The sequence below is a fragment of the Mesoplodon densirostris genome, chromosome 4, assembly GCF_025265405.1.
Source record: "Mesoplodon densirostris isolate mMesDen1 chromosome 4, mMesDen1 primary haplotype, whole genome shotgun sequence".
NCBI classification, from domain to species: Eukaryota; Metazoa; Chordata; class Mammalia; order Artiodactyla; family Ziphiidae; genus Mesoplodon; species Mesoplodon densirostris.
The window spans coordinates 135,358,659-135,383,518 of NC_082664.1; the positions used below are offsets into that span (position 1 = coordinate 135,358,659).

Sequence of the window (24,860 nt, forward strand, 5' to 3'; positions counted from 1 at the left end):
GAAAAGAAATATCTTAAGATTCTGGGTATATATTGCCAATTTGCCTTCCAGAAAGATAAGATCAGCCCATCAGGATTTAGCTGGCTGTCTCACAAAACCCTCCCCTGCAATGAGTATAATTTTTTCTTAATCTTGCCAACTCTGTAACTAAATGGTACCTCATTATTGGAATCTATATTTCTTGGGTTATTAGTGAAGCTAAAAATATTTTCATTATCTATATACATTTTTAAGAATGTTTCTCTTTTGATTTTCATTTTGAGACTTTAAGAGGTCTTTATGAATTAAGGATGTTAATTCTTTGTCATTTGCTGCAAATGTTTTCTTCCAGTTTGTCCTTTTAGTTTTATTTCTTCCTACATACTGATTTTTTTTTTAATCTATTTTTTTATTTTTTTATTTTTTATTTTTTTTTCAAATTTAATCAGCTATACATATACATATGTTTCCATATCCCCTCCCTTTTGCGCCTCCCTCCCACCCTCCCTATCCCACCCCTCCAGGCGGTCACAAAGCACTGAGCTGATCTCCCTGTGCTATGCGGCTGCTTCCCACTAGCTATCTACCTTACGTTTGGTAGTGTATATATGTCCATGCTGCTCTTTCACTTTGTCACAGCTTACCCTTCCCCCTCCCCATATCCTCAAGTCCATTCTCTAGTAGGTCTGTGTCTTTATTCCTGTCTTACCCCTATGTTCTTCATGACATTTTTTTTTCTTAAATTCCATATATATGTGTTAGCATACAGTATTTGTCTTTCTCTTTCTGACTTACTTCACTCTGTATGACAGACTCTAGGTCTATCCACCTCATTACAAATAGCTCAATTTCATTTCTTTTTATGGCTGAGTAATATTCCATTGTATATATGTGCCACATCTTCTTTATCCATTCATCCGATGATGGACACTTAGGTTGTTTCCATCTCCGGGCTATTGTAAATAGGGTTGCTATGAACATTTTGGTACATGACTCTTTTTGAATTATGGTTTTCTGAGGGTATATGCCCAGTAGTGGGATTGCTGGGTCATATGGTAGTTCTATTTGTAGTTTTTTAAGGAACCTCCATACCGTTCTCCATAGCGGCTGTACCAATTCACATTCCCACCAGCAGTGCAAGAGTGTTCCCTTTTTTCCACACCCTCTCCAGCATTTATTGTTTCTAGATTTTTTGATGATGGCCATTCTGACTGGTGTGAGATGATATCTCATTGTAGTTTTGATTTGCATTTCTCTAATGAGTAAAGATGTTGAGCATCCTTTCATGTGTTTGTTGGCAGTCTGTATATCTTCTGTGGAGAAATGTCTATTTAGGTCTTCTGCCCATTTTTGGATTGGGTTGTTTGTTTTTTTGTTATTGAGCTGCATGAGCTGCTTATAAATTTTGGAGATTAATCCTTTGTCAGTTGCTTCATTTGCAAATATTTTCTCCCATTCTGAGGGTTGTCTTTTGGTCTTGTTTATGGTTTCCTTTGCTGTGCAAAAGCTTTTAAGTTTCATTAGGTCCCATGTGTTTATTTTTGTCTTTATTTCCATTTCTCCAGGAGGTGGGTCAAAAAGGATCTTGCTGTGATTTATGTCATAGAGTGTTCTGCCTATGTTTTCCTCTAAGAGTTTGATAGTGTCTGGCCTTACATTTAGGTCTTTAATCCATTTTGAGCTTATTTTTGTGTATGGTGTTAGGGAGTGATCTAATCTCATACTTTTACATGTCCCTATCCAGTTTTCCCAGCACCACTTATTGAAGAGACTGTCCTTTCTCCACTGTACATTCCTGCCTCCTTTATCAAAGATAAGGTGACCATATGTGTGTGGGTTTATCTCTGAGCTTTCTATCCTGTTCCATTGATCTATCTTTCTGTTTTTGTGCCAGTACCATACTGTCTTGATTACTGTAGCTTTGTAGTATAGTCTGAAGTCAGGGAGCCTGATTCCTCCAGCTCCATTTTTCGTTCTCAAGATTGCTTTGGCTATTCGGGGTCTTTTGTGTTTCCATACAAATTGTGAAATTTTTTGCTCTAGTTCTGTGAAAAATGCCAGTGGTAGTTTGATAGGGATTGCATTGAATCTCTAGATTGCTTTGGGTAGTAGAGTCATTTTCACAATGTTGATTCTTCCAATCCAAGAACATGGTACATCTCTCCATCTATTTGTATCATCTTTAATTTCTTTCATCAGTGTCTTATAATTTTCTGCATACAGGTCTTTTGTCTCCTTAGGTAGTTTATTCCTAGATATTTTATTCTTTTTGTTGCAATGGTAAATGGGAGTGTTTCCTTGATTTCACTTTCAGATTTTTCATCATTAGTATATAGGAATGCCAGAGATTTCTGTGCATTAATTTTGTATCCTGCAACTTTACCAAATTCATTGATTAACTCTAGTAGTTTTCTGGTAGCATCTTTAGGATTCTCTATGTATAGTATCATGTCATCTGCAAACAGTGACAGCTTTACTTCTTCTTTTCCAATTTGGATTCCTTTTATTTCCTTTTCTTCTCTGATTGCTGTGGCTAAAACTTCCAAAGCTAGGTTGAATAAGAGTGGTGAGAGTGGGCAGCCTTGTCTTGTTCCTGATCTTAGTGGAAATGGTTTCAGTTTTTCACCATTGAGGACGATGCTGGCTGTGGGTTTGTCATATATGGCCTTTATTATGTTGAGGAAAGTTCCCTCTATGCCTACTTTCTGCAGGGTTTTTATCATAAATGGGTGTTGAATTTTGTCGAAAGCTTTCTCTGCATCTATTGAGATGACCATATGGTTTTTCTCCTTCAACTTGTTAATATGGTGTATCACGTTGATTGATTTGCGTATATTGAAGAATCCTTGCATTCCTGGAATAAACCCCACTTGATCATGGTGTATGATCCTTTTAAGGTGCTGTTGGATTCTGTTTGCTAGTATTTTGTTGAGGATTTTTGCATCTATGTTCATCAGTGATATTGGCCTGTAGTTTTCTTTCTTTGTGACATCCTTGTCTGGTTTTGGTATCAAGGTGATGGTGGCCTCGTAGAATGAGTTTGGGAGTGTTCCTCCCTCTGCTATATTTTGGAAGAGTTTCAGAAGGATAGGTGTTAGCTCTTCCCTAAATGCTTGATAGAATTCGCCTGTGAAGCCATCTGGTCCTGGGCTTTTGTTTGTTGGAAGATTTTTTATCACAGTTTCAATTTCAGTGCTTGTGATTGGTCTGTTCATATTTTCTATTTCTTCCTGATTCAGTCTTGGCAGGTTGTGCATTTCTAAGAATTTGTCCATTTCTTCCAGGTTGTCCATTTTATTGGCATAGAGTTGCTTGTAGTAATCTCTCATGATCTTTTGTATTTCTGCAGTGTCAGTTGTTACTTCTCCTTTTTCATTTCTAATTCTATTGATTTGAATCTTCTCCCTTTTTTTCTTGATGAGTCTGGCTAATGGTTTATGAATTTTGTTTATCTTCTCAAAGAACCAGCTTTTAGTTTTATTGATCTTTGCTATCGTTTCCTTCATTTCTTTTTCATTTATTTCTGATCTGATTTTTATGATTTCTTTCCTTCTGCTAACTTTGGGATGTTTTTGTTCTTCTTTCTCTAATTGCTTTAGGTGCAAGGTTAGGTTGTTTATTCGAGATGTTTCCTGTTTCTTAAGGTGGGATTGTATTGCTATAAACTTCCCTCTTAGAACTGCTTTTGCTGCATCCCATAGGTTTTGGGTCGTTGTGTCTCCATTGTCATTAGTTTCTAGGTATTTTTTAATTTCCTCTTTGATTTCTTCAGTGATCATTTCGTTATTAAGTAGTGTATTGTTTAGCCTCCATGTGTTTGTATTTTTTACAGCTCTTTTCCTGTAATTGATATCTAGTCTCATAGCATTGTGGTCGGAAAAGATACTTGATACAATTTCAATTTTCTTAAATTTACCAAGGCTTGATTTGTGACCCAAGATATGATCTATCCTGGAGAATGTTCCATGAGCACTTGAGAAAAATGTGTATTCTGTTGTTTTTGGATGGAATGTCCTATAAATATCAATTAAGTCCATCTTGTTTAATGTATCATTTAAAGCTTGTGTTTCCTTATTTATTTTCATTTTGGATGATCTGTCCATTGGTGAAAGTGGGGTGTTAAAGTCCCCTACTATGAGTGTGTTACTGTCGATTTCTCCTTTTATGGCTGTTAGTATTTGCCTTATGTATTGAGGTGCTCCTATGTTGGGTGCATAAATATTTACAATTGTTATATCTTCTTCTTGGATCGATCCCTTGATCATTATGTAGTGTCCTTCTTTGTCTCTTCTAGTAGTCTTTATTTTAAAGTCTATTTTGTCTGATATGAGAATTGCTACTCCAGCTTTCTTTTGGTTTCCATTTGCATGGAATATCTTTTTCCATCCCCTTACTTTCAGTCTGTATGTGTCTCTAGGTCTGAAGTGGGTCTCTTGTAGACAGCCTATATATGGGTCTTGTTTTTGTATCCATTCAGCCAATCTGTGTCTTTTGGTGGGAGCATTTAGTCCATTTACATTTAAGGTAATTATCGATATGTATGTTCCTATTCCCATTTTCTTAATTGTTTTGGGTTCGTTATTGTAGGTCTTTTCCTTCTGTTGTGTTTCTTGCCTAGAGAAGTTCCTTTAGCATTTGTTGTAAAGCTGGTTTGGTGGTGCTGAACTCTCTCAGCTTTTGCTTGTCTGTAAACGTTTTAATTTCTCCATCAAATCTGAATGAGATCCTTGCTGGGTAGAGTAATCTTGGTTGCAGGTTTTTCTCCTTCATCACTTTAATTATGTCCTGCCACTCCCTTCTGGCTTGTAGAGTTTCTGCTGAGAGATCAGCTGTTATCCTGATGGGGATTCCCTTGTGTGTTATTTGTTGTTTTCCCCTTGCTGCTTTTAATATGATTTCTTTGTGTTTAATTTTTGACAGTTTGATTAATATGTGTCTTGGCGTATTTCTCCTTGGATTTATTCTGTATGGGACTCTCTGTGCCTCCTGGACTTGATTAACTATTTCCTTTCCCATATTAGGGAAGTTTTCAACTATAATCTCTTCAAATATTTTCTCAGTCCCTTTCTTTTTCTCTTCTTCTTCTGGAACCCCTATAATTCGAATGTTGGTGCGTTTAATGTTGTCCCAGAGGTCTCTGAGACTGTCCTCTGTTCTTTTCATTCTTTTTTCTTTATTTTGCTCTGCAGCAGTTATTTCCACTATTTTATCTTCCACCTCACTTATCCGTTCTTCTGCCTCAGTTATTCTGCTATTGATCCCATCTAGAGTATTTTTTATTTCATTTATTGTGTTTTTAATCGATGCTTGATTCATCTTTAGTTCTTCTAGGTCCTTGTTAACTGTTTCTTGCATTTTGTCTATTCTATTTCCAAGATTTTGGATCTGGGAAATAGAATCTTGGATCATCTTTACCATCATTATTCTGAATTCTTTTTCAGGTAGACTGCCTATTACCTCTTCATTTGTTAGGTCTGGTGGGTTTTTATCTTGCTCCTTCTCCTGCTGTGTGTTTTTCTGTCTTCTCATTTTGCTTATGTTACTGTGTTTGGGGTCTCCTTTTTGCAGCCTGCAGGTTCGTAGTTCCCGTTGTTTTTGGTGTCTGTCCCCAGTGGCTAAGGTTGGTTTAGTGGGTTGTGTAGGCTTCCTGGTGGAGGGGACTAGTGCCTGTGTTCTGGTGGATAAGGCTGGATCTTGTCTTTCTGGTGGGCAGGTCCACGTCTGGTGGTGTGTTTTGGGGTGTCTGCGGACTTTTTATGATTTTAGGCCACCTCTCTGTTAATGGGTGGCGTTGTGTTCCTGTCTTGCTAGTTGTTTGGCTTAGGGTGTCCAGCACTGTAGCTTGCTGGTCGTTGAGTGAAGCTGGGTGCTGGTGTTGAGATGGAGATCTCTGGAAGATTTTCGCCGTTTGATATTATGTGGAGCTGGGAGGTCTCTTGTGGACCAGTGTCCTGAAGTTGGCTCTCCCACCTCAGAGGCACAGCACTGACTCCGGGCTCCTCAATTTGGGATGATGTGTTGTCTATTCATATATTCCACAGATGCAGGGTACATCAAGTTAATTGTGGAGCTTTAATCCGCTGCTTCTGAGGCTGCTGGGAGAGGTTTCCCTTTCTCTTCTTTGTTCTCACAGCTCCTGGGTCTCAGCTTTGGATTTGGCCCCGCCTCTGCGTGTAGGTCGCCGGAGGGCGTCTGTTCTTCGCTCAGACAGGACAGGGTTAAAGGAGCAGCCTCTTCGGGGACTCTGGCTCAGTCAGGCCGGGCGGGAGGGAGGGGCATGGAGTGCGGGGAGAGCCTGCAGCGGCAGAGGTCGGCGTGACGTTGCACCAGCCCGAGGTGCGCCGTGCGTTCTCCCAGGGAAGCCGCCTCTGGATCTCGGGACCCCGGCAGTGGCGGGCTGCACAGGCTCCCGGAAGGGCGGTGTGGGCAGTGACCTGCGCTCGCACACAGGCTTCTTGGCAGCGGCGGCAGCAGCAGCCCCAGCGTCCCACGCCTGTCACTGGGCTCCGCGCTTTCAGTCGCGACTCGCGCCCGTCTGTGGAGCCCCTTTAAGCAGCGCTCTTAATCCCCTCTCCTCGCTCACCAGGAAACCAAGAGGGAAGAAAAAGTCTCTTGCCTCTTCAGCAGCTCCAGAGTTTTCCCGGACTCCCTCCCGGCTAGCTGTGGCACATTAGCCCCCTTCAGGCCGCCAGCCCCAGTCCTCTCCCTGCGCTCTGACCGAAGCCCGAGCCTCAGCTTCCAGCGCTGCGCGCCCCGGCGGGCGAGCAGACAAGCCTCTCGGGCTGGTGAGTGCCGCTCGGCACTGATCCTCTGTGTGGGGATCTCTCCGCTTTGCCCTACCCAGGTATGTGGGGGGTTTCTTGCCTTTTGGGAGGTCTGGGGTCTTCTGCCAGCGTTCAGTAGGTGTTCTGTAGGAGTTGTTCCACGTGTAGCTGTATTTCTGGTGTATCCGTGGGGAGGAAGGTGATCGCTACATACTGATTTTTGAATTTGTATGTAATAAATTATTTCTAAGCCCTTGGATTTTTTTTCCCCATTACTTTTGGGCTTAAAAATCTTCCAATCATATCAATAATATTTACCTATATTTTCTTCTGATCTTCTGACTTTATTTTTATTATTTTTATTTTTAAATAAATTTATTTATTTTTGGCTACGTTGGGTCTCCGTTGCTGTGTGTGGGCTTTCTCTAGTTGTGGCGAGCAGAGTCTACTCTTTGTTGCGGTAGCTTCTCTTGTTGTGGAGCATGGGCTCTATGCATGTGGGCTTCAGTAGTTGTGGCTCTCAGGCTCAGTAGTTGTGGCTCGCGGGCTCTAGAGCGCAGGGTCAGTAGTTGTGGCGCATGGGCTTAGTTGCTCCGCGGCATGTGGGATCTTCCTGGACCAGGGCTCGAACCCGTGTCCCCTGCATTGGCAGGTGGATTCTTAACCACTGTGCCACCAGGGAAGTCCCCCTGACTTTATTTTTTAATATTAAATTCCTTAATTTATTGAGCATTTATTTTGGAGAGGAGTAGAAAAATTCAACAGTAAATTTTTCTTGAGTAGCTCATCAATTCTCATGACACCACTTATTTAATCATATTTCCTTCTCCACTGATTTGTCATACTGTATTCAGCATATATAAACTCCCAGATATTCTAGGGTCTCTTTCTGAACTGTGTTCTCTTCCATTAATCTTTTTATGCTTGGACCAGAATTAAACCATTTACAAATCCACTTTAACACCTAGTAGGCAGATATTCTCTTATTTTTCAAAATTCCTTAGCTTTTTAAAAACACATTTACTCGAATTTTAAAATTAAGATTCCATTTGTTAATTCCTCTCTCCCTAATCCTCCTCGAAACTTCATTATACCTATTAATTAATCTGGGAACACATTATGTCTCTCAATTTCTTCAAGACTGCTTTTATATCTCCCAGTGCAATGTTATAATTTATTCTGCACATTTTTCTTGCTAAAACAATTCTCAGGTATCTTCCATGTTTGCTGCTATTATAAGTGGGATCCTTTTTTCTATTTCTGGGATAGGAAAGCTATTTATTTTTGTATATTTCTCAATGCAGCCTATTTACTGGGCTTGCTTATTAATTATAAAGCAGTTATTACCAAACTTGTTTGCACGTTAGAATCACCTGGGGGTCTTTAAAAATTTCAGAGCCCAGGCCACACCCCAGACCAATTAAACCCCATTCTGTATGGTGATGCTTGAGCTTTGGGAGTTTGTGACATTCCCCAGTTGATTCCAGTTTGTATATAAATCTTGGAACCCACCACCCTAAATGGTTTTCTGCTGATTCTCTTGTGTTTTGAAGGGTATCATCTTACTGGCGAATAACAATAGTTGTATCTTATTTACTATCACTACATCTCTTTTTATTTAATATTCTGTTGTATTACCCACAACTTTTAAAACAAAGTTAAATAATAAAAAGCAAGCATCCACATGATTTCTTTAATGGGAATAACTAACATCTTACCACTAGACACAATGTTATGAATATTGTATAGAGAAAATTTATTTTTGTCAAGAAGGATCCTCTATGTATTACACTCTTAAGACTGTGTTTTAGGCTCCATCTTTATGTTCCTAGGCAGAAGCTCTTAGATTGCCTGTGGGGAGTTTTCAGTTGTTTCCTTTCAAATTTATTTCTTGTCTTCAAAACTTAGAGCAATTGAATATTCTTTTATTTACAACATTTTATTTTGAAGTTTAGCTCTTTAGCCAGTCAATGATAACAAGATGAATATTCAGATCATGAACCTAAGGACATGGTTTGATCACCCTATGACTTATGTTGCTGTAGTGGTTAGATGTGCTGTTAACCTACCACACTGAACAATCACCGATCTTGTAGGCGGCTGCCTGGGTGTCATGAAGGTGAAAAAGAAGTCCTCAGATGTGTGTAGTATCCTTAGATCCTCACCAGTCTATACTGAGGTGCCCCTCTTCTGCCTGGTCACTGCTGATCTTGCAGATATTGGCCGGTGAGGGCCGTGGCTGGTCTCGTTGGCTTGGTCAGAGTCTGGTGACCCCACAGCCATCAACCTCGGAGCCTATAGACCCTGAGTTGCATGTGCTTCCTTCAGCTCTGCTGCAGTCATCAGGCTCCTCCCCACAGGGGTCCCTGGCAGGATCCCTGGCTCTCAATTCCACTCCCTTCCTTCCAGATTCTTCCCTAAGAGAGATTCTAGCATCTCTCAGAGGGTGCTGGGCCAGGGTACCCTCCCCTTTGTTGGTAAAGGAACCACCTGTAGGTGGCTGCCCCCAGAGACCTAAACAAGAGTTCTCAGTGTCCCCTCACACCACCCAATCCCTGCTCTTCTTATCTCAGCCTTCGAAGCCCCAAAGAGGGGAGGTTGGAGCACGTGTCTCTAACCTTCCACACTGTCCAACTGTCTCCCTTCTTTGCTCTTTCTTCTTCCTTCCACACCCTTGAGTTGGAAACGTAAGCTTTTACTTACCCTCTGTCATATCCTGTCAAAGCACATCAGCCCCATGGCCCAGCTGTCATTCTGTGGGAGAATTCTGAGAACAGTCATCCAGACTGTGTTCCTTCTTATACCAAAAGGAAAGAAAAAGACTTTGAAGCATTTCTGTGTCCACGTATGTAAGTCATATATCCACCTTCTGGTTTGGGAGGTGGAACGCCCCCAGGGGAATAGGATCCAAAGGGGAAATTCCTTAATATTTCCAAAAATATTTTCATATCTCTAATATAATGCTCATTAGTCCTTTTGGAATTGATACTCTTCATCATTTTAGGGAAATAGATTTCTAATCATGTTTAAACTGTCTTTGAATTTTGAATGTAAGCAACTGGGGAGCATGTTTTAAAATTAATATGCCAAATTAATACATTTTCTTATGTGGAATCTTCCCATGTTCTTGAGATAACTAGATTGTGGTATATTAATATCTTAATGTATTATAAATTCTATTTGCTATTTTGTTAATTCCAAAAAGGTTAGTCTTTTAGCTTATCTTTACATTTAGCATCACTAGGGCCTTCTATTATTTTCCTTCTGGATGTTCGTTCCTTTCCTAAGTTGAGTACTCTCTCCATGTCTTAAATATCATTTTCATTATTATAATTTTCTAAAAAGAATAGTATGAAATAATACAGTCTTACCTGTTGCTAACCAGATTACAGTCCAAGGCTTGAATTCAAATTGAAAAGTAGTGGACAGGGCTTCCCTGGTGGCGCAGTGGTTGAGAGTCCGCCTGCCGATGCAGGGGACGCGGGTTCGTGCCCCAGTCCGGGAAGATCCCACGTACCGCGGAGCGGCTGGGCCCGTGAGCCATGGACGCTGAGCCTGCGCGTCCGGAGCCTGTGCTCCGCGACGGGAGAGGCCACAACAGTGAGAGGCCTGCGTACGGCAAAAAAAAAAAAAAGTAGTGGACAATGTGGGAGAGTATCCCCAGGGAATGGGAAGAATTGGCAAGTGGGTTGATGCATGTTTAGAGCTTACTAGTCCCAAGATGAGCAGAGGGAGTGAGGGGCAGCACATAAAGTAATATTTATTGTTAATTCATTAGCTTCTTCAGTTGGCACATCTTTTTCCTGATGACATATGATATGGAACATCTTTTCATATGCTTATTTGTCATCTGTACATCTTCTTTGAAGTGTCAAGGTCTCTGGCTGCTTTTCTGATCGAGTCATTTGTTTTCTTATTGTTGAGTTTTAAGAGCTCTTTGTATATTTTGGAAAACAGTCTCTTATCAGATAAGTCTTTTGCAATTATTAGTTGGCATATCTTTTCAGGTTTCTTTTAGGAAAACTTTGGAGCCCAAATTCAATGAAAATGTTTGGTTACTGTTCTATAGCCATAGAAAAATCTTTCATTAGTTAAAATCTGAAGTTTATCTTTACAAGTAACTTCAGTCCTATTGTAAGATACGTATATGTTGAGAGAGAAGATGGATAAGAGTGAGAGCAAGGTGGTCTAGTAAAAAGTACCCTGAACTTGGGTCCAAAGACCCAGCTCTATCACTGGCTAGCTGTGTGATCTTGAGCAGTTTCCTTAGTATCTGTAGATTTGTTTCCTCCCTAGCAAATAAGGTCAGACTTCTGTGATTCTTATTGAATCTTCCAGCTCAAAGGTTGTTTGACTCCAAGACCTCCCTTGCTCTCTTGATCTGATGCAGTATCTACATTGGTCAGATCTGCAGGACCTTGCCTGGTACCCCTCTCACTGATGGATCACACTCTCCTTGTGTGTGAGACCTTTTCACTTGGTCTTCTAGTAAAGCTGCAAGGAGAGCAACTGTTGGAGACGGTTGCTGGTTGTATCTGGCCTGAGAGGAGGAGATTCTGAGGGAATCAGTATCTGCCTGGGAATATTGCAGGCACTCTCATATAAAACAGTTTATACTCTTTTTAAGGGACACCAGGAAATAAAGTGAATGCCTACAAACCATATGAAGTCTGATTTTGGCTAAATGTAATATCATGGCTATCAGACAAATGGGCTTGAATCCCAGTGTTGTTACCAACCACTGTATGACCAAAAACGAGATACTTCACCTTTTCTGTATATCAGATTTCTGTAAAAGAGAAGTAGTAATAGCTATCACATAGGGTTTTTTATTTGTAAAACACCGAGCATATTACTTGGCTTGAAGAATTCAGTAATAGTTGCAGCTTCTCAAAGTTGCTGAAAGATGGAAGAGGATGTAGTAAGCCCCCTTTGTCTGGGCATGGTACACAGGAGCTGGGTAGAAAGATGTGTGTGTTGGGGAAGGCGCAGGGTGGGAGAAGAGCAGAGGAGATTCACATGCTAGATGGAGTCTTGACTGGGTGTGCATTAAGGTGCCTTCCAACACCGTGGCTTATCTTAAAGGCCATGATTGAGCCATACCTCGAAACCCACATCCTGGCTGTCACTCTAACTAGATGTGGGGCCATGGACAAGTTACCTGACCTCTGTAACTAGTATCCTTATTCCTTCAGGTGGGTAGTACAGTTTTAGCATGCACAGCTCAGAACATTGATTGTAAATCAAATAAAACATAGTACAAAAGCATTTTCTAAACTCTCATCCCTATATAACTCTAAGGGATTATACTTATAATATCTATTCAATAAACAATGAATTTACTTTTTCTCTTTCCCACCAGGAAGTTATATTGTGAGCCAATCCTGGAAATAAGCCAGAAATCAAATTATATTATCATTTGGTATTCCCAGCGACCCTGAGTTTTTCAAATGCTGTTTTCCTTTTTGCTCTGGGTACAAGCAACTTATATCAGCTGTTCAGGACTGTGTGTATGATCATGGGAACACATGCTGGGGGTGAGGGTGGGACCAGAATAGGTAAAGATCCAGGAACTGATACTTGGGCTGAGTCTCGAAGGATGAGAAAGGTATTAGCCAGGGAGACAAAGGAGCATGAAGACTTCCATGCAGCACAATGTGGGTAAGGACACAAAGGGGAGAATGGGGGTGGTAGAGATGTAGGGAACAGTTCCAGCTGACTAGAGAGTCGCGTGCGTCGGAAGGTCAGTGGTGGACACACACTCTGTGGGAAGGCAGGAACCGTAAATGGAGGGTCGTGCCATCAGGGACAAATTCATACTTTATCCTAAGGGCAAAAAAACATATATAGGAGTTCTTTAACAATACATTTAAAGTGTTCTAAAGGAACACTTGTTTTCTATGGACAATATGAAAAAAATAGAGAAATGAAAAGAAGGGGGGAAAAAACATCCAGTATTCTACTACCAAAGAAAACTCCTGTTAACATTCTGCCCCACTGAAGCGTTCTGATCAAGGTCATACAGAGACTGTCTGGTTTGCTTCTGGTAGCAGTGTGGAAAGCAGACTGAAAAGGAATTGAACGTAAAGCAATTTTTGGCAACACTTTTTTTGTTCTGAAAGTTTGAGGAACTGCTGACTATCAATAGAACTCATGGTTCAGCCCTCCTGTTTCTCTAAGACGTCAGTCCCTTTAACTCCTACAAAGCTGTTCTGCCTCAATCTCACCAATTAATCACAACCATCAAGTCATGCCTCAGCAACAATCTGGGCCTCTGGGCCTGCATCCCCAAATATCATTCCCATCCCTCCCAAAGCAGCTGAACCAACATCTTTTGAGGCCACCAAATGGTGGACACATCACTGGCACACTCAGTGTCTGCACTTGGATTGCAGCAACCTTCTCCTGACAGATTTCCTAAGAGTATGCACATAGGGACCTTCATTCCCATGAAGGGCTGCAGGGTGACCAGCCTACTGCCCACTTAGGAGAACTTCTGGAGGAATGGTACAAAGGGCATTCTTGACCCTCCTCTATGATCCAGACCACTGAGGTGCTGCAGAGTGGGGCCAGTTCAAGTCTTGGATAAGGAGATATTCAGTCTTCCAGAGTGACCTGGGAATACAGGTTACCTTCACATAGGAAAAAATGGTGTTTTACCCTCCCTACCTTAAAAGGTTTTAATGAAGATTCAGTGATCTTAGTACTTTGGAAAGATGTAAAATGCCATGAATACGGAGAAAATTGGCTCCTTTTTGGCCCAGCACCAACATAGCTATTAAAATGTAATTTATACCCTATGAGTAACCCAGATATAGGAACACCTGACCATGGATATGTAATAAATTTGATGGACTTATATGTGGGTATATATATATATGTGTCTGTGTGTATATATATGTACTTATATACGTATTTATATGTAAAATCCTAACCTGGGGTAACCAAAATCACTCTTCTAGGTCTAAGCATTCCTGTTCTTTTACCTTGTTAAACTAATACAGCCTATCCCCACCCACCTTACACACTCTGTTGTTGATCTCAGCTCTCTGGGTGGTATTTCCTTGGGGGGTGGGAAAGTGATAGAAGAAGCCCCTTGAATTAAGACTCGAGATAAACATCAACAGAGAGGCTGGAGTGACTTTATCCAAACATAGGACACTTTGGGGCTCTGAGGCAGGCCATTTGGTGGCTGGCATATGCAACATCCATTCTAAATCCCATGAGTGACCTTATTAGAGAGGGGGTGGGGTTGGAGGAGGTATGTTACCTGCATCAACCTCAAAACAAAATATTTGATCAGTTTCTTAGTTATCTGATATTCCCAGTTTTTTTGACTCTACCAAACAACTCGTTTTCTCCAGATGGAGAAATGCTTTTAGATTCAGTTTGTGATACATACCATTTTTAGTATACTCAAAATTTAGACCAAATATCTGTGTGGATAAGGCTAGGGATGAGTGTGGAGAGAACATGCTGAATTTCCTGATGAATTGAATTCAACTAGTATTATATGCCTAGGCCAGTGCCAGATACCAGAGATACTAAAATAAATGATACATCTGGTATACATAGTCTAGCTATGCTTGTTGCATTATTGAGATGGTTTTTGGAGTGTGAGTTTATTGAACTCTACTTGCTACCCAGTCCCTTTCACTAGCAAAATTCTGCCCAGGCTCAGTCCATCTCAGCAATGGAGTTTCTCTTGCATGCCAAGATAGCTAGCTACTTCTTAGAATTCAGCTTGTAAGTCCTACCTACTTCTGGGTGCTATATTCGAAGTCTCTTAGGAAATTTTAGTTGGTTTTTTTTTTCAGCTTATCTTAAATTTTTCAGGAATTAATATGAGGCAGGTCAAGAAGAAAAACTGAAGAGACTTGTCAGGGATGACACTGCTTAATAAGGGACACGGGAGTTGGGACTTAGATCCAGGTCTTCCAAGCCCAGTCTCCATCATCTTGGCAAATAGCAGCCAATTGCAGGACACCACTTCTGACTGGATGACCACAGATTTAAGACACTTGAAATTAATTCAGTAACTGGTCTGAGACCCTGGTGCATTCTTTGTTCTCCTGGGTCTCACCTTATCCTGAAGGAATGTTGCTGTGATGGGGACAATTTGAGAAGAAAGGCTGGCCTGAGCTCATTCATTACAGTCAAAACCATTTGTTTTGTTAACCTCATGTGAACATTACAAATGTGTGATGGAGCAGAGGCCACATCCTTCTATAGATTAGCAATTTCTTGAGTCAACATGGCCCCTTTACCTTGACCTTCAAAGAAAACACTTCAAAGGAAAAAGTCAAGGTCCTCTTCAGATGGTGGGAACTCTGAGATGGCTCTTGCTTTGAACTCAGAGGGCTTGAGTGTCAATGCCAACTGGTTTGACTTGACTATATGTGAGCATCTATATGGGTGGGTGGGTGGGACTCTCTCTCTCTCTCTCTCTCTCTCTCTAAATATGTTATGTGTTGTTGGTGTTCTTCTTTCACATCTTTTAAATGGAAAGGCCTGTGGAACAACACGATATGGGAAAGTTTCCCACAGATGGGTTTAAGGAAATGAACTTGTGTTTTTTGGTTTTTTGTTGTAACATCTTTAATGGAGTATAATTGCTTTACAATGGTGTGTTAGTTTCTGCTGTATAACAAAGTGAATCAGCTATATGTACACATATATCCCCATATCTCCTCCCTCTTGCGTCTCCCTCCCACCCTCCCTATCCCACCCCTCTAGGTGGTCACAAAGCACTGAGCTGATCTCCCTGTGCTATGCGGCTGCTTCCCACTAGCTAGCTATTTTATGTTTGGTAGTGTATATATGTCCATGCCAGTCTCTCACTTCGTCCCAGCTTACCCTTCCCCCCCCCATGTCCTCAAGTCCATTCTCTACGTCTGTGTCTTTATTCCTGTCCTGCCCCTAGGTTCATCAGAACCTTTTTTTTGAACTTAAGTTTTTATAGAGAGTGACCACGTGTTCTCAGAGGACCATGTTTTAAACAAGAGCAGCCAGGGGTAGAGTCTAATCCCTGGTATTTTAAAAATCTGGGTTTGGGGACACAAACAGCTCCGTTTTCCCATCTTCAAATCAGCAGGCTCTAATGCAGCCAACACCAGCCAGAGTACCCGAATCCCCCCTTCTGCAATCACAAGAATTCTCAGAGTTTCACAGTCTCCATCTGGAGCTATAGTTGTGCCTCCCAGTCCTGCCAGTGTACTAGAAAGTTCGTTAAAAAGTTAAACATAAAATGTAAACATAGCTGTTTTTATCATATTAAATAAGCTATGAGATAGGAAAGAGGCAATTAGGCCCAATTATAGTATATCTAGTTACAGTTGAGGGCCCTTCCCCTTGGAAAGCAAGGCCTTGTGGAAAATAACAAACTTACACTTGGATTTCTCTCTGCTCTTATTTAATTAAAGTTAGGGAATGGAGTGGTCGCTACAACCTTGAGTTCAACACAGTTTTATCAGCTGGTGAGAAAACCTTTTCCCATCAGCGAACGTGAGTGGAAGAAAAGCTTAGCACAGATGAGAAGAGGAAGTGCTTGGGTTTGCGCAGCTATTGCTTTAACTATCTCTGCTTCCAACAAACGTGATGAGAGCCCCCTCTCCTTGTTCTTCTTTGACAACATCTGATATTTTCTCTTGCTCATTCTTCCAGATACCTTTTAGAATCATTTAGGCAAATTCTAAGACTTCCTTGTTGGCATTGCATTAAATTTGTAAATTATTTTGGGAAGAACCGACAGCTTCGTGGCATATATTCATCCTACTCAGGAGTGCAATGCATTACCTTCCTAGAATATCTGCACTAATCAATACTTCTACCAGTAATGTAGGAGAGTGCCATTTCCTCCACATTCCCATCTACCAGTAGTTCAGTGGAATTAGTGAATCAGTTTGTTCAACAGTTAGTCAATTACTACTACTAATAAAAGGATGTATTCAAAATAATCACAACTCTAGAGTTTTGCAGTTTCTTCATACACACCACACACATCTCATATGCATTCTGGGAAATATTCTAGGAAGATAACTTAGCAGGTGAGTCAATTTTGAAACTCCTTTCTAGGAATTTGACACCTAAATTAAACTTCAGGGCTGTGAAAGAGGGTTTAGGGACAAGGATGTTAATTGCCTCCTATTAATAACAGCCCCAAAAAATGGAAACCTCCAAGGTGTCCAACAGCAGAGGTTGAACTATGACATATACTGTTGGTTGAATACTATGCAGATATTCAAATTCATGTGTAACAGGAATGACAAAGGACATTGTTCATAGTAAATGTTGAAAGAAAACAAGTTTCAAAATAGTGTAATTGTGTGATCCTAATTCAGTAAGGAGAGAATATATGTACACAAAAAATGCTGGAGTTTGTCTCAGAACACAGGTTTATGGGAAGTTTTCATTTTCATTGTAACTTTCTAGGCTTTTTTTCTTAAATTTTTCAAACAAAAAACAAATATTCTTTTTGTCAAAAGGAGAACACTTTCATACGTCCTATAAAGTATTCCTAAGTGACTTGTATTTTTGGTTGCTAGTAGGTAGAAGTGAGGAATCCATACTTTGAATCTGATTTTTTAACAGAAATACGTTGATTTGAAATATATACTCAATAAATACCATTCTGCTCCTACTTTTGTAATAGTTTTATTAAGAGGCATCACTTATTCTTGAATGCCTTTTTTAGTCTGTCAAGATGATCTTGTTTTCCTTGTTAAACCTGTTGTACTCTATTATATCAGATTTCCTTATAATGACCTATCCATGCATTGCTGGAACAAAAGCTCTATGTGGTCTTAGTGTTACTAGTAGGGTAACCATGGACAAGTTACATTCTCTGTACCTGTTTCTTCATCTGTTTAAAAAAAAAAGGCACCTCACAGGGTGTTAAGCTGATTCCTGAATCACTGTATGTGAAGCACTCAGACCAGTTCCTGGCTCATAGAAAGATCTCTATAAGGATGAGCTGTTGTTTTTATTTTTATTATTATTATCATATTACAGTCTTTTCTTGTATTTCATTTAAGACCTATATTCCTAAAAGAACTTGGCCTGTAGTTTTTCTTTCTTTCTTGTTGTAATGCTATGTTGATCAGTTTTTGGTACCAAGGTTATGTTTGCTTTGGATAATGAACTGGGTAGCTGCCCATCTTTTGCAACATTCTGGAACAATTTACATCACTTGCATTTACTTCAAAAAAGGAAGTACAACCAGTCAATTACACAAAATGGTTAGTATGCCAAGTTATAGAACATGATACAGCTAATCATACCAGCATTCCCAGGTATATTATAATGTGAGCCCAATAAATGTGAGTCATTTAATTATACCATTTTCAATTTAATTCCATAGACATTTATGAGATATATTGTTCAGTAAGAAAAAGAACTTACAGAACAGCATGTGAAACATGACCCAGTTTTCTTTTACAATTGTTTTATATATACACACACACAAGCATGTGTGCACATTCAGTTGGGTGAGTGTGTGTTTGTGTGTGTTCTCTCCAAAAGCTACATGGTAATTTCTAAGGAGCGCTAGTAATTAAGGTAACTTTTAAAATTGTTTTCTCCCCTTTTTTTTCACCTGTTTTATAATAATGAATATATGTTACCAATGTAATCAAAAACCAAAGACGTTTTAAAGCTCTATGCAAATTTATGGTTATCTACTCAGTACAGACCTTGTGAGGATGGAAAAGATCTATGTGATCCACTCCCTCCTCTCAGGAATTCTGTAATCCAGATCTAGATGAAGTGGAAACAGACAAGTATGACATGGTTGTACAAAGAGACGAGCCAAGGGCTGGTGGAAAGGTGACCAACCTTCTCAGTTTGCCTAGGACTGAGGGTTTTCCTGGATGCAAGACTTGCCAGTGCTAAAACCCAGGTAGTGCCCGGCAAACTGGGTAGTCACCCTTGCTGGGGGAGCCTATAGCAGAGCAGTGCTGACCAAATGTCCACGTGCTTCCCTATATTTCCCAGACTCCCCTGTAGGTCATTTGGAACCTTACGATTAAGCTTTCGCCAGGGGGAATGTGAGTGGAGTGATGGGTTGCTTCCATCCTGAGACAGTTAAGTGTGGGTGTGCATTCTACAGATCCTTTCTCTTCCTCACCATTGGAAGCTGAAAGTTCTGAGATGGCAGAGTTGATAGATGGAATCAGCTGGAATCCCTGAGTCACTGTTGGAGAAGAGCTACCAAGGAGAGCTGCTTGACTTACGTCAGACTGTGATATGAGTGTGCGATAACTGGGTTGAGCCCCTGAGTTTCAGGGTTTATTGGTTAAGGCAGCAGAGCATGGTGATATTCTGACTAAAACAGAGCACAAAGGGGAGAGATCAGAGAAGACTTGATAGGAGAAGATGTTTAGACAAAGCACGAAAACTTGGTAACATTTCCACATGAAGAAGTGAATGGTGGGCAAGGGGCAGTCCATGTGAAAGCAAGGGCAGCTAGGCAGGGGAGAACAGGGAGTAGTTCAAGAACAAGAAGTGAACTAATAAAAAAAATGGAAAAAAAAAAAAAAGAACAAGAAGTGGTCCTGTGTTGGGAGATGAGGCTGGGAAGGTTAGTTGTGCAATTTGAGAAAGGCCTTGAACTCTTCCTTTAAAGTTGATGCTTTATTCCAGAGGCAACAGACAGTAACTGGACATTCTAAGCAATAATGTATCACAGTCAGAACAATGTAAAGAAAAGGTTAGATAGGAGGTGCTGAAATCGAGTCAGATGTAGGACCACTTCAGAGGTGATGACAGTCATCAGTAAGTCCAGGCAGTAAAACTAGAGCAAAGGTCATAGGTACATAGCGATATTTGGGAAACAGGAGTTACTGGACTTGGCTGCTCCAAATTGGAATATCTCGTAAATTGAATTGTAAGTTGAAGGTGATGCTGAGGTTTCTACCTCTGTGCTCTAGAGGATGCTGCTGTTCATAGAAACAGGGAAGCAAGGACGAGAAAAAGGGTAGGAGAGAAAACAACAGAGGTGATTTGGGAAGGAAGAGAAGAGCGTGAAGGATTCTGAGAAAGAAGTCATAGAAGTGGAGGAGAACCAGGAGAGCACAATATTCCAGAAATAAAAGGGAGGAGACAATTACAAGAAAGGAAAAACTGGACCAGGGTTACAGCCTGCAGACAGGGTGGGTAGACCAAGAACTGAGAAGGGACTATTGGCTGTTATATCAATATTTAGCAAGTTATTTAGAAGAACATCTCACAAGGTGGCTAACACAGAAAGCAAATAAAGGAGTTTGGAGTGTGGGTCACGGGAGTGTAATGAATGATAGGACCTCAAGAGTTTAAGGTAGAAGCAGCTGGCTAGACTGCTTTTAATTCAACAGCTATTTAAAAAAAATGTTTTGTTATTTATTTTTGGCTGTGTTGGGTCTTCGTTGCTGCCCGCGGGCTTTCTCTAGTTGCGGCGAGCGGGAGCTACTCTTCGTCGTGGTGCGCGGGCTTCTCATTGCGGTGAACTAGTGTCCCCTGCATTGGCAGGCGGTTTCTTACCCACTGCGCCACCAGGGAAGTCCCTCAACAGCTATTTTTAAGCTCAGTATCTGTCAGGTCCAGTATCTGAGGAATATACTGATGACCAAGATGTACTCTGTTCCCTCAAAGAGCCTATAATCCAGTGAGGGATAACACAGGATAAATAGGCACTTTCAATACTGTGAGGTAAATGCTAAGACAGGGTTACAAAGTGCTCTGAGAGTACGTGAATTGGTTCTATTTTGGTTTCTGCGCGTCAGGGAAGATTTCCTGGAGGAAGTTCTCTAAAAGCGGAGGCGGCCAGGGTGTGAGACAGAAAGTAGGGAGTTGGTCAGGCGATGACATAGGGTGGAGGGGTGCAGGGAGAGACAGTATTGGACACAGCAGGTTCAGAGGCTCAGAAGAGACAGACTGACACTTGCAGGGAACTACCAGTGGTTTGACCTGGCTGGAGTTTAGAGGTAGGAAATGCAGAGGTGAGGATGGATGAGTCTTAAGGGTCAAATCATTAAGGGTCCTTTAAAGAAAGGAGAAGGGTAGATGGCAGTTTGAGGGGGCACCAGTTTGGGGAAGGAGGTACTAAATTAGAGCGTGGTGAGCTGAATAAGAAGAGGCAGTGGGAAGGGGTAGATGGGAGGAGATGAACATATCCGTGGGGTTGGTCAGAGGGGTACGGATTGGCCTTCAGTCCTGGCACAGAAAGAAGGGAGAAGCAGGTAAGTACAGGAGGATGCCAAGGTGGTGGGAGCTGAGGACGCCTGGCTTTCATCCCCCCAATAAGACAGGAAGCATGCAGTTACCTGAGGTTAAGAGGTCACTCTGTGCATGGTTGACGGTGCGTGAAAGCTGAAAAAACTTTGAAATAGCAGCTGCAGTGTCTGTGATAGGGAGTCAACTGGGATGTATTAAAGGGTTGCTGCAGTTTTAAACCTCAGCTGGGTAAAAGGCTAGAGATAAGTGGCACTAGAGGAAAACCTTAGACTAGGAGGGATGGACTGCTCTGTTTAGTGAGACTTTCCATTCCTTTGCTGTCCTATGGCTTCTACAAAAGGATGCCTAACTGGATACATTGCCCGTGAACATGAGCCTTATTAAAGCTTTTCTATTCTTCCCTAGATCAGTGGCTATTTCCTCCTCTTTCACAAGATGTGTACTGATTTTTTCTTTTTTTTTTTTTTTGCCTGAGAATGAAAAAATTAGATTGACCTAAATATTACTTGACTGTAGTTTATTTTATCCAGAAACACTGGCATGGTTTATAGTTACCCTTGTGCTCTGAATAAAAATTACAAATACAGGACTCTAACATTACCTTAGCTAATTTTGCCTGCCTTGCTCTATATACACTTTTTTTTTTACAATTATTTGTATATGCAAATAAACACTTTGTGAAATTAATGTGCATGTTCACTTAACCTCTTTTGTTTTATTTTGTTTTTTCTTTTCTCATTGTTACATTCTCAATCAGTAAGGTGACTGGGAATAAATGAATCCAAAGAAAAAAAATTTTTTAATTAAAAAAAAATAAAGGGTTGCTGTGAAGTAACAAGGGCCCAAACATTTCCTTGGGCCTTTATCAGCTAGAGGAAATGGTCTGTTCTTTTCTTTAAATATTTATTAATGTAAATACTCTTGCTCTCAAGATACCCCTCCCCACTGCTTGGGAAAGGAGAATCTGGTGTCCACTAGTGGTTTTCTCTGTGCTTCAGGAACTGACACTAAACTTGCGAAGTGTCTCATTTCTTGCTTGGAGGCCCCAGTGACCAAAGCTGGGAGCTCAAAGAATACCCAGGTCCTAGCTTCTGTCTGATGAGACTTGCAAATCTGGGGCACAGACCAAGCCAGGCCTTTCTGCAAGGGGGAGTAAGGCAGCCTGCCAGGTGTGCTCTGCACTTTGAGATGACTCCTAACCTCCATAAGAGTCACTCCTGTGGGCAAGAGAGTGCCTAAAGAAAAACATTTTTTTTTTTAATGTGCCACTCGTGGGTGAGCAGGGCCCCACATCAAAAGTGACAAGTCATGTTGATAGGATGGGATGAGAGGTCATGTTTGCTCTGTGGTCTTCCTCTCAAGAACATATAACCCCAGTCTAATCATGAAGAAGAATATGAGACAAATCCCAGTAGATGGGCATCTTGCAAAATACCTGACTGATCCTCTTCAAAACTGTCAAGGGCAACAAAGACAAGGAAACTGAGAAATTGTCACAGCCAAGAGGGGCTTGAGGAGATAGGACAAGTAATTATAATGTGGTATCTCAGATGGGATCCTGAAACAAAAAGAAAAGGATGTTCAAAACTAAGATTTGAATAAACTGTGGACTTTGGTTCATAATGGTGCATCAGTATTGGCTCTTTGATTGTAGCAAATGGACCATTCATACATATGATGTTAATACTAGGGGAAACTGAGTGTGAGGTGTATGGGAACTCTCTATTCTGTCTTTGCCATTTTCCTGCAAATCTAAAACTTTTAAAATTTAAAATTCTTAAAAAGTACCATCAATAATAATACTTTTGTATGGTGACCCAAAAACGTAGACCAGGAGGAAGGAGAGCCCATCAGTGCCGCAGCATTTGTGGTCACATCAGTTCAGCATTCTCAGGGTTCGTTCATTCTCAGAAATATCTAAGACATGAGTTAATGTGGGACCTTGAGTATTCTTTTAAGAGAATAGCAGCTTTTAAGTAAATAGCAGCTCAGTGCAGCTTGTTTGGTTGCACTTAAATCCCCTTTTGTCTGGTGATAGCTCCATTTCTGTCCATATTCTTAAAATAAGCTAACTAGGTCAGGAATGGAGAACACTCCAGGCCTGACCACACCCTCCCCTCTCCTGTGGGCCACATGGTCTTTCTCTGGTCCTGTTCCCTCTGCTGTGCGCTGGCTTACTCAGCTCTCTTCTGACCAGCTTGAATGTGGCCTCCATCTGGCCTGGCCTCTCCTCCCACCACAGGACAGTCTCCCAGCTGTCACGCCTGACACTGTCCAGCCTCTGTGCTTCCTAGCTCTGGAAGATTCCTGCAAGAGAACACTCTTACTTAATTCTTTTTGTTTTGGAAAAGGTTTATTTGCAGAAAAGTACAATGAATAATACAACATATGTATTTCCCCACACAGGGTTAACACGAATTGGCATGTTATCATATTTGCATCCTAACTTTTTCCCTATGTGTATGTCTTATCAAAATTACACAGCATATGCTTAAACTCTCTTTTGAAAAGTAAAATATTGCAGATAAAATTCTTTTGGGCCAGCCAAATCCTACTTCTTCTCTCCCTCTCCGGAACCAATCACTATCACTCACCATCAGTTCTGATGTAAAGTGTTTAGTTCTCTCTCTCTCACATACACCCATAAATAATACATGGTATTCTGTGCATGTGTGTTTTCATTTACATAAGTATTATCACATGGGATGACTTTCCTTTTTGATTCGCATCATGATTTTGATATATATCCATATTAAAACATACAAACCTAGTTCAGCCCTTTTAACCACTACATATATTCCATCCAGTAAATAGAATAAAAGTAAATAAAAACACATTTCATTTATCCATCTCCTATTGATAAAAGTGTAGGTAGTTTCCAATTTTTCAACTCTGCCATGAAATCGCTTATCCATGTCACCTTTTATATTTGAAGGAGAGTTTTCTGTTGGGTAACTAAAAGTACTTCCAAGTTCAGTCTCTGTGTGTTGGAGAGATGATTTGATGAGCCCAGCTGCTTTTTTTCACATCAGATCTGTTGGGATCATGGAGAAGGCCTCCTAATAAAGAACACTTCTCTTCCCAACTCAAGTTCTGAATAAGCTGAAAGTAAAATGCAGGACCAATAGAACCTTTATTGCTGGTAACCTCCAGGTTGGAGGATGAAGCAGTGGTGAGCCATGTGGGTCTGCAAAGGAAACTCCATGCATGAACAGACTACCGTCCATCACAGAGAGCTAGGAACTGGGCTGGACTCCGCTCACCTCTGTCCTTCCAGCCACCCAAGGGCCAACTTTGGAGGAACAGCAGAATGCATGGCCCTCTGGAGGCAGCCTACTCTCAAGAGCATCAGAGAAGTCACTCCCTGGGGCACTGGAAAGCCAGGAGAGCATTTCTAGAACAACATGAGTCTACAGCAAGTAGACTTTTTTTTCTTTTTTTTTTAGTCATGGCACACAGGATCTTTTAGTTGCAGCATGCGGGATCTAGTTCCCTGACCAGGGATCGAACCTGGGCCCCCTGCATTGGAAGCACAGAGTCTTAACCACTGGACCACCAGGGAAGTCCCACAAGTAGCCTTCTTAATGATATGCCACTAACTTGTTGTTTTCAGGGACAAACTATAATAATGTGCAATGAAAACTTGTTTCATTGAAGCTATAATAGAAATGACTTATTCAGGTATGGGCAAAGGTGAGATTCACCCAAACTCCAGAGCCCCTTTTTCACTTCCCACTCCAGAAACAAGGTAGAAAAGGTGAATATATGATTCTATATGGTGACATTTTAAGAATGAGCACTATGTATATGGTGACATTTTAAGAATGAGCACTATGTCCACTTGGAGAATAATAACAATGTCAATTTTATTGAGCACCTGCTATGTGTCAGGCTTTATACTAAGTGCTT

General features: G+C 41.0%; 1 non-coding gene across 1 annotated transcript; it reads right to left on the bottom strand.

The window, feature by feature from the left end:
- Window positions 1–24,440: 24,440 nt before the first annotated feature.
- TRNAG-UCC (transfer RNA glycine (anticodon UCC)) lies at window positions 24,441–24,513 on the bottom strand. Its single transcript has one exon. It is a non-coding gene; the product is annotated as a tRNA-Gly (tRNA).
- Between the last annotated feature and the right edge of the window lie 347 nt (window positions 24,514–24,860).